This window comes from Leptodactylus fuscus, chromosome 2, assembly GCF_031893055.1.
Source record: "Leptodactylus fuscus isolate aLepFus1 chromosome 2, aLepFus1.hap2, whole genome shotgun sequence".
Lineage (NCBI taxonomy): Eukaryota > Metazoa > Chordata > Amphibia > Anura > Leptodactylidae > Leptodactylus > Leptodactylus fuscus.
Window position 1 is genome coordinate 11,269,345 of NC_134266.1, and position 18,142 is coordinate 11,287,486.

At 42.1% G+C, this 18,142-nt stretch overlaps 1 protein-coding gene across 1 annotated transcript in view; it reads left to right on the forward strand.

Annotated features, from left to right (window-relative positions):
- Positions 1-13,473: 13,473 nt before the first annotated feature.
- Positions 13,474-18,142, forward strand: part of ROBO1 (roundabout guidance receptor 1) — an 893,061-nt gene continuing 888,392 nt past the window's right edge. Inside the window, exon 1 of the mRNA XM_075263408.1 lies at positions 13,474-13,807. The gene's annotated coding sequence lies outside the window, so the exon portion shown is untranslated. The remainder of the gene's footprint in view (positions 13,808-18,142) is intronic.

The window sequence follows — 18,142 nt, forward strand, 5'->3', positions numbered from 1 at the left end:
ATATATACAGTACTACTACTCCCATCCTCTATATACTATACTACATAGCTTGTGTCCTCTGTATATATACAGTACTACTACTCCCATCCTCCATAGACTGTACTGCATATCTTGTGTCCTCTGTATATATACAGTACTACTACTCCCATCCTCTATATAGTATACTGCATAGCTTGTGTCCTCTGTATATATACAGTACTACTACTCCCATCCTCTATAGACTGTACTGCATAGCTTGTGTCCTCTGTATATATACAGTACTACTACTCCCATCCTCTATATACTATACTACATAGCTTGTGTTCTCTGTATATATACAGTACTACTACTCCCATCCTCTATATACTATACTACATAGCTTGTGTCCTCTGTATATATACAGTACTACTACTCCCATCCTCTATATACTATACTACATAGCTTGTGTCCTCTGTATATATACAGTACTACTACTCCCATCCTCCATAGACTGTACTACATAGCTTGTGTCCTCTGTATATATACAGTACTACTACTCCCATCCTCCATAGACTGTACTGCATAGCTTGTGTCCTCTGTATATATACAGTACTACTACTCCCATCCTCTATATACTATACTACATAGCTTGTGTCATCTGTATATATACAGTACTACTACTCCCATCCTCTATATACTATACTACATAGCTTGTGTCCTCTGTATATATACAGTACTGCTACTCCCAACCTCCATAGACTGTACTGCATATCTTGTGTCATCTGTATATATACAGTACTACTACTCCCATCCTCCATAGACTGTACTGCATAGCTTGTGTCCTCTGTATATATACAGTACTACTACTCCCATCCTCTATATACTATACTACATAGCTTGTGTCCTCTGTATATATACAGTACTACTACTCCCATCCTCTATATACTATACTACATAGCTTGTGTCCTCTGTATATATACAGTACTACTACTCCCATCCTCCATAGACTGTACTGTATATCTTGTGTCCTCTGTATATATACAGTACTACTACTCCCATCCTCTATATACTATACTACATAGCTTGTGTCCTCTGTATATATACAGTACTACTACTCCCATCCTCCATAGACTGTACTGTATATCTTGTGTCCTCTGTATATATACAGTACTACTACTCCCATCCTCCATAGACTGTACTGCATAGCTTGTGTCATCTGTATATATACAGTACTACTACTCCCATCCTCCATAGACTGTACTGCATAGCTTGTGTCATCTGTATATATACAGTACTACTACTCCCATCCTCTATATAGTATACTGCATAGCTTGTGTCCTCTGTATATATACAGTACTACTACTCCCATCCTCTATATACTATACTACATAGCTTGTGTCCTCTGTATATATACAGTACTACTACTCCCATCCTCTATATACTATACTACATAGCTTGTGTCCTCTGTATATATACAGTACTACTACTCCCATCCTCCATAGACTGTACTACATAGCTTGTGTCCTCTGTATATATACAGTACTGCTACTCCCATCCTCCATAGACTGTACTGCATATCTTGTGTCCTCTGTATATATACAGTACTACTACTCCCATCCTCAAGAGACTGTACTACATAGCTTGTGTCCTCTGTATATATACAGTACTACTACTCCCATCCTCCATAGACTGTACTGCATAGCTTGTGTCCTCTGTATATATACAGTACTACTACTCCCATCCTCCATAGACTGTACTGCATATCTTGTGTCATCTGTATATATACAGTACTACTACTCCCATCCTCCATAGACTGTACTGTATATCTTGTGTCATCTGTATATATACAGTACTACTACTCCCATCCTCTATATACTATACTACATAGCTTGTGTCCTCTGTATATATACAGTACTACTACTCCCATCCTCCATAGACTGTACTGCATATCTTGTGTCCTCTGTATATATACAGTACTACTACTCCCATCCTCTATATACTATACTACATAGCTTGTGTCCTCTGTATATATACAGTACTACTACTCCCATCCTCCATAGACTGTACTGCATAGCTTGTGTCCTCTGTATATATACAGTACTACTACTCCCATCCTCTATATACTATACTACATAGCTTGTGTCCTCTGTATATATACAGTACTACTACTCCCATCCTCTATATAGTATACTGCATAGCTTGTGTCCTCTGTATATATACAGTACTACTACTCCCATCCTCTATATACTATACTACATAGCTTGTGTCCTCTGTATATATACAGTACTACTACTCCCATCCTCCATAGACTGTACTACATAGCTTGTGTCCTCTGTATATATACAGTACTACTACTCCCATCCTCCATAGACTGTACTGCATAGCTTGTGTCCTCTGTATATATACAGTACTACTACTCCCATCCTCCATAGACTGTACTGCATATCTTGTGTCCTCTGTATATATACAGTACTACTACTCCCATCCTCCATAGACTGTACTGCATAGCTTGTGTCCTCTGTATATATACAGTACTACTACTCCCATCCTCCATAGACTGTACTGTATATCTTGTGTCACCTGTATATATACAGTACTACTACTCCCATCCTCCATAGACTGTACTGCATAGCTTGTGTCCTCTGTATATATACAGTACTACTACTCCCATCCTCCATAGACTGTACTACATAGCTTGTGTCACCTGTATATATTCAGTACTACTACTCCCATCCTCTATATACTATACTACATAGCTTGTGTCCTCTGTATATATACAGTACTACTACTCCAATCCTCCATAGACTGTACTGCATATCTTGTGTCCTCTGTATATATACAGTACTACTACTCCCATCCTCTATAGACTGTACTGCATAGCTTGTGTCCTCTGTATATATACAGTACTACTACTCCCATCCTCTATATAGTATACTACATAGCTTGTGTCCTCTGTATATATACAGTACTACTACTCCCATCCTCTATATACTATACTACATAGCTTGTGTCCTCTGTATATATACAGTACTACTACTCCCATCCTCTATATAGTATACTGCATAGCTTGTGTCCTCTGTATATGTACAGTACTACTACTCCCATCCTCTATATACTATACTACATAGCTTGTGTCCTCTGTATATATACAGTACTACTACTCCCATCCTCTATATAGTATACTGCATAGCTTGTGTCCTCTGTATATGTACAGTACTACTACTCCCATCCTCTATATACTATACTACATAGCTTGTGTCCTCTGTATATATACAGTACTACTACTCCCATCCTCCATAGACTGTACTACATAGCTTGTGTCCTCTGTATATATACAGTACTACTACTCCCATCCTCCATAGACTGTACTGCATAGCTTGTGTCCTCTGTATATATACAGTACTACTACTCCCATCCTCTATATACTATACTACATAGCTTGTGTCCTCTGTATATATACAGTACTGCTACTCCCATCCTCCATAGACTGTACTGCATAGCTTGTGTCCTCTGTATATATACAGTACTACTACTCCCATCCTCTATATACTATACTACATATCTTGTGTCATCTGTATATATACAGTACTACTACCCCCATCCTCCATAGACTGTACTGTATATCTTGTGTCACCTGTATACATACAGTACTACTACTCCCATCCTCCATAGACTGTACTGCATAGCTTGTGTCCTCTGTATATATACAGTACTACTACTCCCATCCTCTATATACTATACTACATAGCTTGTGTCCTCTGTATATATACAGTACTGCTACTCCCATCCTCCATAGACTGTACTGCATATCTTGTGTCATCTGTATATATACAGTACTACTACTCCCATCCTCCATAGACTGTACTGCATATCTTGTGTCATCTGTATATATACAGTACTACTACTACTCCCATCCTCCATAGACTGTACTGCATAGCTTGTGTCCTCTGTATATATACAGTACTACTACTCCCATCCTCTATATACTATACTACATAGCTTGTGTCCTCTGTATATATACAGTACTACTACTCCCATCCTCCATAGACTGTACTGCATATCTTGTGTCATCTGTATATATACAGTACTACTACTCCCATCCTCTATATACTATACTACATAGCTTGTGTCTTCTGTATATATACAGTACTACTACTCCCATCCTCCATAGACTGTACTGCATATCTTGTGTCCTCTGTATATATACAGTACTACTACTCCCATCCTCCATAGACTGTACTGCATATCTTGTGTCCTCTGTATATATACAGTACTACTACTCCCATCCTCCATAGACTGTACTGCATAGCTTGTGTCCTCTGTATATATACAGTACTACTACTCCCATCCTCTATATACTATACTACATAGCTTGTGTCTTCTGTATATATACAGTACTACTACTCCCATCCTCTATAGACTGTACTACATAGCTTGTGTCCTCTGTATATATACAGTACTACTACTCCCATCCTCTATATACTATACTACATAGCTTGTGTCTTCTGTATATATACAGTACTACTACTCCCATCCTCTATATACTATACTACATAGCTTGTGTCCTCTGTATATATACAGTACTACTACTCCCATCCTCCATAGACTGTACTGCATATCTTGTGTCCTCTGTATATATACAGTACTACTACTCCCATCCTCTATAGACTATACTACATAGCTTGTGTCACCTGTATATATACAGTACTACTACTCCCATCCTCTATATACTATACTACATAGCTTGTCACCTGTATATATACAGTACTACTACTCCCATCCTCCATGGACTGTACTGCATATCTTGTGTCCTCTGTATATATACAGTACTACTACTCCCATCCTCCATAGACTGTACTGTATATCTTGTGTCACCTGTATATATACAGTACTACTACTCCAATCCTCCATAGACTGTACTGTACTGCGTAGCTTGTGTCATATGCAAAAATACAGACAGTGCTATTAATCCCATCTTCTATTTCATTAATAAATAGGTTATATAACAGAGAACCCAGCACTGAACCCTGGGGTACACCACATATAACAGAGGACCCAGCACTGAACCCTGGGGTGCACCACATATAACAGGGGACACAGCACTGAGCCTTGGGGTGCACCACATATAACAGAGGACCCAGCACTGACCCCCTGGGGTACACCACATATAACAGAGGACCCAGCACTGAACCCTGGGGTACACCACATATAACAGAGGACCCAGCACTGAACCCTGGGGTACACCACATATACCAGAGGACCCAGCACTGAACCCTGGGGTACACCACATATAACAGAGGACCCAGCACTGAACCCTGGGGTACACCACATATACCAGAGGACCCAGCACTGAACCCTGGGGTACACCACATATACCAGAGGACCCAGCACTGAACCCTGGGGTGCACCACATATAACAGGGGACACAGCACTGAGCCTTGGGGTACACCACATATACCAGAGGACCCAGCACTGACCCCTGGGGTGCACCACATATAACAGAGGACCCAGCACTACCCCCTGGGGTACACCACTTATAACAGAGGACCCATCACTGATCTATGGGGTACACCACATATACCAGAGGACCCAGCACTGACCCCTGGGGTACACCACATATACCAGAGGACCCAGCACTGACCCCTGGGGTACACCACATATAACAAAGGACCCAACACTGAACCCTGGGGTACACCACATATACCAGAGGACCCAGCACTGAACCCTGGGGTACACCACATATACCAGAGGACCCAGCACTGACCCCTGGAGTACACCACATATAACAAAGGACCCAACACTGAACCCTGGGGTACACTACATATAACAGAGGACCCAGCACTGAACCCTGGGGTGCACCACATATAACAGAGGACCCAGCACTACCCCCTGGGGTACACCACTTATAACAGAGGACCCATCACTGATCTATGGGGTACACCACATATAACAAAGGACCCAACACTGAACCCTGGGGTACACCACATATAACAGAGGATCCAGCACTGAACCCTGGGGTGCACCACATATAACAGGGGGCACAGTACTGAGCCTTGGGGTACATCAATTATAACAAAGGACCCAACACTGAACCGAGGGGTACACCACTTATACCAGAGGACCCAGCATTGACCCCTGGAGTGCACCAATTATAACAAAGGACCCAACACTGAACCCTGGGGTACACCACATATACCAGAGGACCCAGCACTGACCCCTGGGGTACACCACATATACCAGAGGACCCAGCACTGACCCCTGGGGTACACCACATATAACAAAGGACCCAACACTGAACCCTGGGGTACACCACATATACCAGAGGACCCAGCACTGAACCCTGGGGTACACCACATATACCAGAGGACCCAGCACTGACCCCTGGAGTACACCACATATAACAAAGGACCCAACACTGAACCCTGGGGTACACTACATATAACAGAGGACCCAGCACTGAACCCTGGGGTGCACTACATATAACAGAGGACCCAGCACTACCCCCTGGGGTACACCACTTATAACAGAGGACCCATCACTGATCTATGGGGTACACCACATATAACAAAGGACCCAACACTGAACCCTGGGGTACACCACATATAACAGAGGATCCAGCACTGAACCCTGGGGTGCACCACATATAACAGGGGGCACAGTACTGAGCCTTGGGGTACATCAATTATAACAAAGGACCCAACACTGAACCGAGGGGTACACCACTTATACCAGAGGACCCAGCATTGACCCCTGGAGTGCACCAATTATAACAAAGGACCCAACACTGAACCCTGGGGTACACTACTTATACCAGAGGACACAGCACGGAACCCCAGGGGTACATCACTTATAACACAGGGCCAGTCTGAGCTGCAGTCATTGACCACAAATCTCTGAATAGGAAACTTTAACCAGTTTTTAATCCAATTCCAAACTATATTTTCCAAGCCAATGGAACAGATTTTACCCATTAAACATCTATAAAGGACGGTGTCAAAAAGCTTCTTCAAATTCCAGGAACGCTATATCCCCACATATATATATATATATATATATATATATATATATATATATATATATAAGAGCCCCTCAAACAGTTTCCCCACAATGGATGTTCAACTCACTGCTCTGTATTTCCCTGGGGAAGCCCTAGAGCCCTTGAGAAAAATGGTCACTACATTACATTTGCCTTGCGCCAGTCCCTCGGCCGTGTACCAGTCACTCTACTATATCTGTATATACAGTATCCATGACCTATGGACTACAACTTCTACTGTAACACACATCAGAATGTAGCAGGCATTGATTTCTGGTTGTCTATGTCATTTAATCTTACAGTGTCGCTCATGCGCACTTATAACCCATATAAAGCCACACAAGCCACGTTATACACAGGCGCCATCACTTTGCTAAGGACAACCTAACACCTTCTACCTTCCCCCATATTTTATCATTATCCCCAAAGCTTTTTTTTATATTGAAGAGTTTCCAATAGATTTTTGAGCCGTTTTCAGATGTTCCTGGAGGACACAAATACACTCATTAATAAGTAATGTATATCCAGTGTAAAGGTTACGGTATTTATCACACCCTTAAATCAATGTGCACTAAGACAACAGCGGAGACCGCACAACAAAGGCTCCGTGTCTTGTAATATCTATTTATAGCAAAAGAATAAAAAAAATCTAAAAATGAAATGAAATAAATTAATTGGTGTCTGAAACATAATGGTGACTAAATGTAAAGTCTATTGTGAATTCTCTCTATGTGCCTAGCAGACGGATACAGTGTATTGTATTGTTATTCAGTGATTCTAGTTGTTAAATGGAGTCTGTTGCAAGGGTGAAACATATTAAGCCAGCAATACAGTTAGCATACCTCCCAACCGTCCCAAATTCCGCGGGACATTCACAGATTCGGTGTCCTGTCCCGCGATCCTGGTCAGTGGGAGGTATGTCCCGGTTGAACACATAAGGGAGTAAAGCCTTACCACTGCGCTCCGGCTTCTGCATGTGTAGGCGCAATGTGATGATGTCAAATCGCGCCTACAACTATGTGAGTGACCAGGGAGAGAGCGGCAGGGGAGCGAGGGAAGGTGAGTATAAGTGTTTTTTTGTGTTAAACATTGAGGTGGAACATAATGAAAGGGGCCCATGAAACTGTGAGCAAATGAAGAGGGGGAGGGGGAACGGCATGACACTGGGGGCAGAGATGGGGGGACATGAATCTGGGGGCAGAGATGGGGGGAAATGAATCTGGGGGCAGAGATGGAGGAACATGAAACTGGGGGCAGAGATGGAGGGGACATGAAACTGGGGCAGAGAAGGAGGGGACATGAATCTGGGGGCAGATGGAGGGGAGAACATGAAACTGGGGGCAGAGATGGGGGACATGAATCTGGGGGCAGAGATGGGGGGGACATGAAACTGTGGGCAGAGATGGAGGGACATGAATCTGGGGGCAGAGATGGAGGGGACATGAATCTGGGGGCAGATGGAGGGGAGAACATGAAACTGGGGGCAGAGATGGGGGACATGAAAGTGTGGGCAGAGATGGGAGGACATAAAACTGGGGGACAGAGATGGGGGACATGAAACTGGGGGCAGAGATGGAGGTGGGATATGAAACTTGGGAGAGATCGAGAGGGGACATATAATGTACGGGTGACTGTAGGAGAATTATACTGTGTGGGAACACATGAAAAATGAATGCGAATAGTCGGAGTCAACATAAAAGTCTGTCTGCTTCCTGCTCTTTTCTCTGATTATCAACTGCTGATTGATGGGAGTTATGAGTGGATATTCACTGATCTAGTATTGATAATCTATTTAGTATTTGTATAAAAATATTATTTAATTTTATTCAAGACATTTCTATTTTTTGTAGATAAAAAATTCAAAAAAACAAAGAAAACAAAGCCAAAGTATGTAAAGCCTGCCTTATATGAGAGCTGGTATGTATGCTAGCGGCTTCAACAAAGTCATAAGGATCCTAAAGATATGGAAACTCTCACCCTTCTAAGTATCAAAAAGATTTGTAAGATCAGGGAGCTTTTACTATAGAGAATATTCCGGTCTGTGCAGACATCCCCTCCCCCGTACCTGTAATGTTCAATGAAAGGAATGTTTACCCCCTTAAAGTAGAAAAACCTGACCTCCCTCTACTTAAAGGGGTGTTCACATGAATATAACCATATTTAGATTTAAAGCTGATCAAAAGTTAAACATTTGTGCAAATATAAGGGATTAAAAATTTTTGCAGTGTCTTAAAGATTTTCTCCGACCATCTTAGTGGTGACAGTCTTTTTGTTTTTATCAGTTGCCAATGGCTATGACCATGAATTCAGGAACTATCTAAGAGCTGAGACTTGTCAGAAACCTAGCCATGATGTCCTTGTTGTGGACGGTCAGGCAAAGACACTACATGTATGAGAAGATAACCCGACCACAATAAGGACATCATGGCTGGTTATCAGGAGGACACCACATGTATGAGAAGATAACCCGACCACAATAAGGACATCATGGCTGGTTATCAGGAGGACACTACATGTATGAGAAGATAATCTGACCACAATAAGGACATCATGGCTGGTTATCAGGAGGACACTACATGTATGAGAAGATAACCCGACCACAATAAGGACATCATGGCTGGTTATCAGGAGGACACTACATGTATGAGAAGATAACCCGACCACAATAAGGACATCATGGCTGGTTATCAGGAGGACACTACATGTATGAGAAGATAATCTGACCACAATAAGGACATCATGGCTGGTTATCAGGAGGACACTACATGTATGAGAAGATAACCCGACCACAATAAGGACATCATGGCTGGTTATCAGGAGGACACTACATGTATGAGAAGATAATCTGACCACAATAAGGACATCATGGCTGGTTATCAGGAGGACACTACATGTATGAGAAGATAATCTGACCACAATAAGGACATCATGGCTGGTTATCAGGAGGACACTACATGTATGAGAAGATAATCTGACCACAATAAGGACATCATGGCTGGTTATCAGGAGGACACTACATGTATGAGAAGATAACCCGACCACAATAAGGACATCATGGCTGGTTATCAGGAGGACACTACATGTATGAGAAGATAACCTGACCACAATAAGGACATCATGGCTGGTTATCAGGAGGACACTACATGTATGAGAAGATAACCAGACCACAATAAGGACATCATGGCTGGTTATCAGGAGGACACATGTATGAGAAGATAACCTGACCACAATAAGGACATCATGGCGGGTTATCAGGAGGACACTACATGTATGAGAAGATAACCAGACCACAATAAGGACATCATGGCTGGTTATCAGGAGGACACTACATGTATGAGAAGATAACCAGACCACAATAAGGACATCATGGCTGGGTTACAGACACAGACAAGTCCCAACTCATAGAAAGTTTCTACATTCATGGTTATATCCATTGGCGACTAATCAAGACAAAAGAAGTCACCATTGATGTGGTTGGAGAAAAACTATAAAACTTTGCAAAAAAGTTTAACTTTCGATGGGCTTTAAATCTAAATATGATTCCGTTCATGTGAACACCCCTTTAAGTACAGTGAGGTCAGGAGTTCTCCTGTAATCGGGTAAATATCCCTTTCCATTGAACATTACAAGTATAGAGGAGGAGACATTGGCACAGCAGATCTTTGGACTTGAATATTCTCCATATGGAAGATATAAATAGTAAAGTCTCTCTGTTTTTATGACATGTTGCGCCGGTGCAGTTCTTCGCTGAAGCCAAAAGACTACATCTCTGCGTCAGTGCACATGCCCTGAACTTGTGTGGTGAAGCTGGAGTGTACATCTGATCAAGGAGCACCAGAGGTTTATTATTTTTTTTAAATACAGACACGGGATGGACAAACGGGGCAATTTGGGACACTAAACCCCAGTCTATAAAGACCTGTGGATTATTTAGTGTCCCCAAATTGGCGTATCGGGTTCCCTTTAAGTACAGGAGTGCCACAGACATCCCTGTTCATTGTACATAACCTGTATACGGAAAGAGAAGTATCCCAGCAAGCCCTCAGACCTGAATACTCTCTATAGGTATTATTATTATTATTATTATTATTATTATTATTATTATTATTATTATTATTATTATTTTTATTATTATTTATTTATTTAGCACCATTAATCCCATGGTGCTGTACATTATTATATTAATTCCATGGTGCTGTACATTATTATATTACTCCATTGTGCTGTACATTATTATATTAATTCCATGGTGCTGTACATTATTATATTACTCCATTGTGCTGTACAATATTATATTAATTCCATGGTGCTTTACGTTATTAGATTAATTCCATGGTGCTGTACATTATTATATTACTTCCATGGTGCTCTGTACATTATTATATTAATTCCATGTGCTGTACATTATTCTATTAATTGCATGGTGCTGTACATTATTATATTAATTCCATGGTGCTCTGTACATTATTATATTAATTCCATGGTGCTCTGTACATTATTATATTAATTCCATGATGCTGTACATTATTATATTAATCCCATGGTGCTGTACATTACTATATTAATTCCATGGTGCTCTGTACATTACTATATTAATTCCATGATGCTGTACATTATTATATTAATCCCATGGTGCTGTACATTACTATATTAATTCCATGATGCTGTACATTATTATATTAATCCCATGGTGCTGGACATTATTATATTAATTCCATGGTGCTGTACATTACTATATTAATTCCATGGTGCTGGACATTATTATATTAATCCCATGGTGCTGTACATTATTATATTAATTCCATGTGCTGTACATTATTATATTAATCCCATGGTGCTGTACATTATTATATTAATTCCATGTGCTGTACATTATTATATAATCCCATGGTGCTTTACATTATTATATTAATTCCATGGTGCTCTGTACATTATTATATTAATTCCATGGTGCTCTGTACATTACTATATTAATTCCATGATGCTGTACATTATTATATAATCCCATGGTGCTGTACATTATTATATTAATTCCATGGTGCTGTACATTATTATATTAATTCCATGGTGCTGTACATTATTATATTAATCCCATGGTGCTGTACATTATTATATTAATTCCATGGTGCTGTACATTATTATATTAATTCCATGGTGCTGTACATTATTATATTAATTCCATGGTGCTGTACATTATTATATTAATCCCATGGTGCTGTACATTATTATATTAATTCCATGGTGCTTTACATTATTATATTAATTCCATGGTGCTGTACATTATTATATTAATCCCATGGTGCTGTACATTATTATATTAATTCCATGGTGATGTACATTATTATATTAATTCCATGGTGCTGTACATTATTATATTAATCCCATGGTGCTGTACATTATTATATTAATTCCATGATGCTGTACATTATTATATAATCCCATGGTGCTGTACATTATTATATTAATTCCATGGTGCTGTACATTATTATATTAATTCCATGGTGCTGTACATTATTATATTAATCCCATGGTGCTGTACATTATTATATTAATTCCATGGTGCTGTACATTATTATATTAATTCCATGGTGCTTTACATTATTATATTAATTCCATGGTGCTTTACATTTGGGGGTTACATACAATACACAGAATATACAGATAGATATAATACTAACAATGACTGACTGGCACGCTGGGGTAGAGGGCCCTGCCTGCGAGGACTTACAGGTTCACACTAGTGTTTCATTTCCATTCCCCAATCTGCTTGAAAAATGTGTGGATAGAAGTGTCCTGCAACGGGAATATTTTGGGCAGACACAGCGGACCCCATTGGGTTTCCGTTTTTTCAGATCCCCAAGTGGACGCGAAATCTTGATCACTAGTGTGAACCTGGCGTAAGATGTCACTTCTTTAGTGCGTCCCATTCTTTAAAACTCTGCAATTTTTTCAATTATTTCCATTCACATCTTTCCATTCACACGTTTAACTTTTAATAGTCTACAAATGTATACAGTACAATGTGCTCGAGAAGACCCCAGGAACGCGCCAGACTTGTGAGACATGCTCAGGGTTGCGCCAATGTCAGAATTATTTATTTCTTCCTAAAATAATAAGAGACCCCTGCGGTTTACGGTAATTGCGGACGGCCGCGGTTTCCTATAAGCTCCGTTTCTCCTTGCCATAGTAAAGTCTTGGGCGACTTCCTTCCAGCACTCTTCTTTTATCTCCATTCATGGCTGCCCTGAATGTAAAACACAATTTGCTTTTTTTTTTCCTTTATGATGAGGACGGACGGCTGGAAGTGTTTGCATTAGCCATTGAATGTCTATGTTGAAGATAGTGATTTCTTGCAGAAATTGTATTTCCCTTGCACTCCCTTATTCTATAGACTACGCTCCCTACCCCCTTTCAGAAAAAAAAAAAAAAAAGCGATGCTCGGCTTTGTACTGCTTTGCAATTCTATGAGAGCCAGGAGGCAGTAGGACCCGGTATCCTATCACAGGCACCGCGCGAGCTGCTGCATGGGTCTATTTGTATTCAATGGCTTGTGCTCTCTGCATTAATAGTAATACAGATAACGGGTCACAATTCTGCACCGAAGAAAGGATGTGAATTCCGCTGGACAGATACCGGGGAAGAAACCTCTTTGCTGATCTCCTGACAAAGTCTTGAACCGGCGCCGCTGTCATATTGTCCCTTAAGCCAAAAAAAAAGAAGAAAAAAAAAGCTCTTGTTGTGTGTGAAAGTTGCATGCGTTTCCGTGTGAATAATGGAACTGACAGACTTGTGAAAGCAATATCATCTCACAAGGTAAGTTCCCCGGCCAGACAAGTGTTTGATTTATGTCTGCACACCTGAGGTTATGGAATTGACAAGGTTTCATTGCAACTACTTTCATAGCCTTAGGGGAAGAAGTCCACTTTAATATTGGAATAATTCTTCTTCTTTTTTTTGGCGCCTACATGGGTAAGATCATTGCATCGTCTTTGATGGGAATCAAGTTGGATTGTAAGAAAAATAGTGTGGATTTGGAGAGGTTGCCTTGTTATTGGGGAGTCGATAACTTTTACTATGCGTGTATTGTTTGCCTGCAGTCCTATGTAAATGCCCAGGTAACACATTGAGATATCAGAGTCTGTATGCCTAACCTGTGCAGGAGAAGAACTTTAGGGGGCATGTAGCATCCTTGTTTGTTGCATTGAGTTGATCACACGTAGCAGACCCGAGTTTGTCGCCTGGCACAACTTCACTATGAAACAATGCAGCCTCCTTGACAAATTCAGCTCCGCTACATCAGTATATCAAGGCGGCCGGGCATTGATCTGGTTAAGAGCAGTCACCTCCCACCATTGTATTTTTGGTAATGGGTCTTCTAGGCAGTAAATGTTCCTATAATTGATAGACTCCCTTAGTTTATTAAGAGAGAACTGCAAACCGCACTTGCCTCTTTACAAGCGATGCAGCAGAGCTGAATGTGACGTCTCTGGTTTGCATTGTTCCTAAGTTACGACGATGCAGTCCTATGTAACGCAGATTATTATACTATTCCGCATGACTAACTCAGCTACATCTGGCGACGTTATCTCTGCCACAGAGCATGCCACAGAGCGTGCACTATCATCGACTTATTATAACGCAGGCGGCTAATATATGCTTTTTTAGCACAGGGCTGGCGTTGCTTTGCATTCGTATTGTCAAGCCGGCCGCATTGTTAAAATGATTTTGCAAAAAATAAAAAAGGGAATGAAAGACGGAACGTTAAGGAGAGGAGATTGTGTGTGCAGTGCCTGGAATACCAACTGTGCAATTATCTGCAGTGCTCTCTGGCAGAATGTGAGGCGAACAGGAGACTGCACCTCCTCAACTGTTCTTCATGTCTACTGGAGGAGTCAATAGGAACTCTGCAAGACTTTCATGGTCTACGGCTGGATCAGGAGACCTTTGCAGCTCTCTGCAGGGATCTAGACGAGTAGAAAGGGTAATAGAGGCGCTCTAGGAATCATTGCTACCTGTAGCTTTGGGATTTTAACCTCTGCAATAATCAGCTGAGACTGGGGCTCCTGCTGAGCCCTGATAATGTAGGAAATGGTCAGCGCTGATTTTTTTTGCAGAACTAAAGTCCTATTTATTTCGAGCTGCAAACAGCATGGTTAATGGACAGAGATTGCCTGGAGCCCGGGACTCCGTATATGTCATTTAAAACAAATACAGAGGTAGCAGAGCTGAGTTTGTCATTCCCATTGTTATATCAAGGTTATATATAGGGTTATCTTTGGAACTGTATAAAGCCAGTTGTAGTATCTAAACCCCGGGAGGGGGGATTTATTAAGATTGATGTAGCAGAGCTGAGTTTGTCACAACTCTTATGCTTCGGTTTCCTCCGAGGAGCTGCAGGTAAATCTACTGCGTTATCTCCAGCCATAGACTTGTCACTATGACACAAAGCTGCCTGAAAGAGATACATGCGATTCTATTGAGTTTATTAGATGGAGCAGAGCTGAGTTTGTCTTACGTAAGGTTCACGCTAGAGATGAGCGAGAAACGGGAGTTTCGAATAGTACGCACCCATAGGAATGAATGGAAGCAGCCGGCACGCCGACTTTGCCGGCGGCCGGCCGCTTAACCCCCTGCGCGCCGGCTGCGTCCATTCATTCCTATGGGTGCGTGCTATTCGGAACTCCCGTTTCGCTCATCTCTAGTTCACACTATCATTGGCCTATTGATTGTTTTGGTCTGTTGGAGGATCAGAACAACGGATAGATGGATGGCCACAATAGGGGTCACATACAGAGCTGGATTATAATGGGATCTGTCAGGTGTCCATTCTTTTAAAGAGGAAACTTGCGGGACTTTTTTGTCCGGGATTTCCAGCAACATCCTCTACAAATGGAGACTCCAATGCACATGTGAACATAGCCTTATTGGGCTTCTCCACTTTCTAATATCCATGACTTATCCTTAGCAGCAGCTTTAGGAACTGCAGCTCTGTCCTATTGAGGTGTATGGGATAGCGCTGCAGTCCCTAAACTCATGTTGTATGGCCACAACAAGTAGACATTACTATCCTTAGGATCGATCTGTGGGGGTGCAACACTGAGGACCCCTGAAGATCACCTGTTTGAAGTAGAAGCGGTGCTATCTGCAGCAATGTGATGACATGTCCATCAGTAACATGGTCTGATCGCAGCTCAGTCCCATCCAAGTGAATGCGCTGAGTTGCAATACCCGCACAGCTGCTATGCAAATGTACAACAATGTCATTGGTAAGGACTGAAGAAGATGCATCACTCACCCGCACCCTGCAGCCTCTTCAAACAGCTGATCTGCCCGGGGGCCCAAGTGTCTGATCTATTATTGGCACAAGTGTCTGATCTGTTAGAGGGCCCAAATGTCTGATCTGCTAGGGGGCCCAAGTGTCTGATCTGTTAGACAGCCCAAGTGTCTGATCTGTTAGACAGCCCAAGTGTCTGATCTGTTAGACAGCCCAAGTGTCTGATCTGCTAGGGGCCCAAATGTCTGATCTGCTAGGGGGCCCAAGTGTCTGATCTGTTAGACAGCCCAAGTGTCTGATGTGTTATTGGCCCAAGTGTCTGATCTGTTATTGGCCCAAGTGTCTGATCTGTTATTGGCCAAGTGTCTGATCTGTTATTGGCCAAGTGTCTGATCTGTTATTGGCCAAGTGTCTGATCTGTTAGACAGCCCAAGTGTCTGATCTGCTAGGGGGCCCAAGTGTCTGATCTGTTATTGGCCCAAGTGTCTGATCTGTTAGACAGCCCAAGTGTCTGATCTGTTAGGGCTCGTTCACACAGAGTTACGTCCCGCGAGATTTGGCACGTGTACGCCGCGTGACCCTTTGCGTGCCGTACACGCTCCCATTCATTTCAATGGGAGCGGGGATCGTATGCGCCGCGCTAGTTTGCGGCCGTGAATGAATGCACGGCCGCAAACTAGCGCGGCGCATACGATCCCCGCTCCCATTGAAATGAATGGGAGCGTGTACGGCACGCAAAGGGTCACGCGGCGTACACGTGCCACATCACGCGGCACGTTACACCGTGTGAATGCACCCTTAGACAGCCCAAGTGTCTGATGTGTTATTGGCCCAAGTGTCTGATCTGTTAGACAGCCCAAGTGTCTGATGTGTTATTGGCCCAAGTGTCTGATCCGCTAGGGAGCCCAAATGTCTGATCTGCTAGGGGGCCCAAGTGTCTGATCTGTTTGGCTCAAGTCTCTGATCTGTTATTGGCCCAAGTGTCTGATCTGTTAGGGAGCCCAAGAAGGGTTATCAATTAAATGACAACTTCGGCTCAGCTACATCTAAACTATTTTGGAGTCAGAAATAATCTGTTGAATGTATTTGCTGTATAAAACATAGGAAGGATCTGGGCTTGTAGGGATGATGTGCGTGCTGGTACAGTGAATTGGTACAAAGTTTGATGTCACATGGTTGTAGCGTTGCAGCAATAAGGGTCCTGCTATATCCAGTGTACAGACAAGTGGGCTGCAAAATAGACAATCTACTTAATTTGAGTTTGTAAATCCCCCTGATGTTTCCAGCTGGATGAGCAGAGGTGCAATGCAGCAGAGGAGAGCAGGGCTGAATAGTGCTGAGTATACAGCTGAGTATACGGCGCTCAGCTACAAGGAAACCTGACAGGGAAAAGACTGTGCTAATCTATCCTGTACTCTGCCTGTGAACCTGAACTGTGTCCCCGCCGCCAGCCGTGTGTCCTCATCTGTCCCCCTGCACAGGAAATATTGTGGCAAGGAAATTCAATGGAACCATCCAACAAGGGTTTTTTTTCTTGTCTTTGTTTGCATTCGAGTTGACTGATTCCTTAGGATCATCTTACCTACATCCTAAGACGTCAGCTCAAGCCAGATGCTTCAGAAAACACTGGATACAAAGTGTCATAAACGCCACCAAATTCTGAATGTAGAATCATAGATGCAAGTGAAGATTCATAATTCGGAAATGAGCATGTGTGTTGTCTTTTCATCCTGTACAAGAATGTGCAAAAGTTTTAAGCAGGTGTGTGTGTGTGTGGGGGGGGGGGGGGGGGGGGAGTAAGAATGCTTTCAGAATTGGAAGGGTTAATGCTTTCTTTTTATCAAATAACAAAAGGAAGTGAAAAAAAGAGAAAT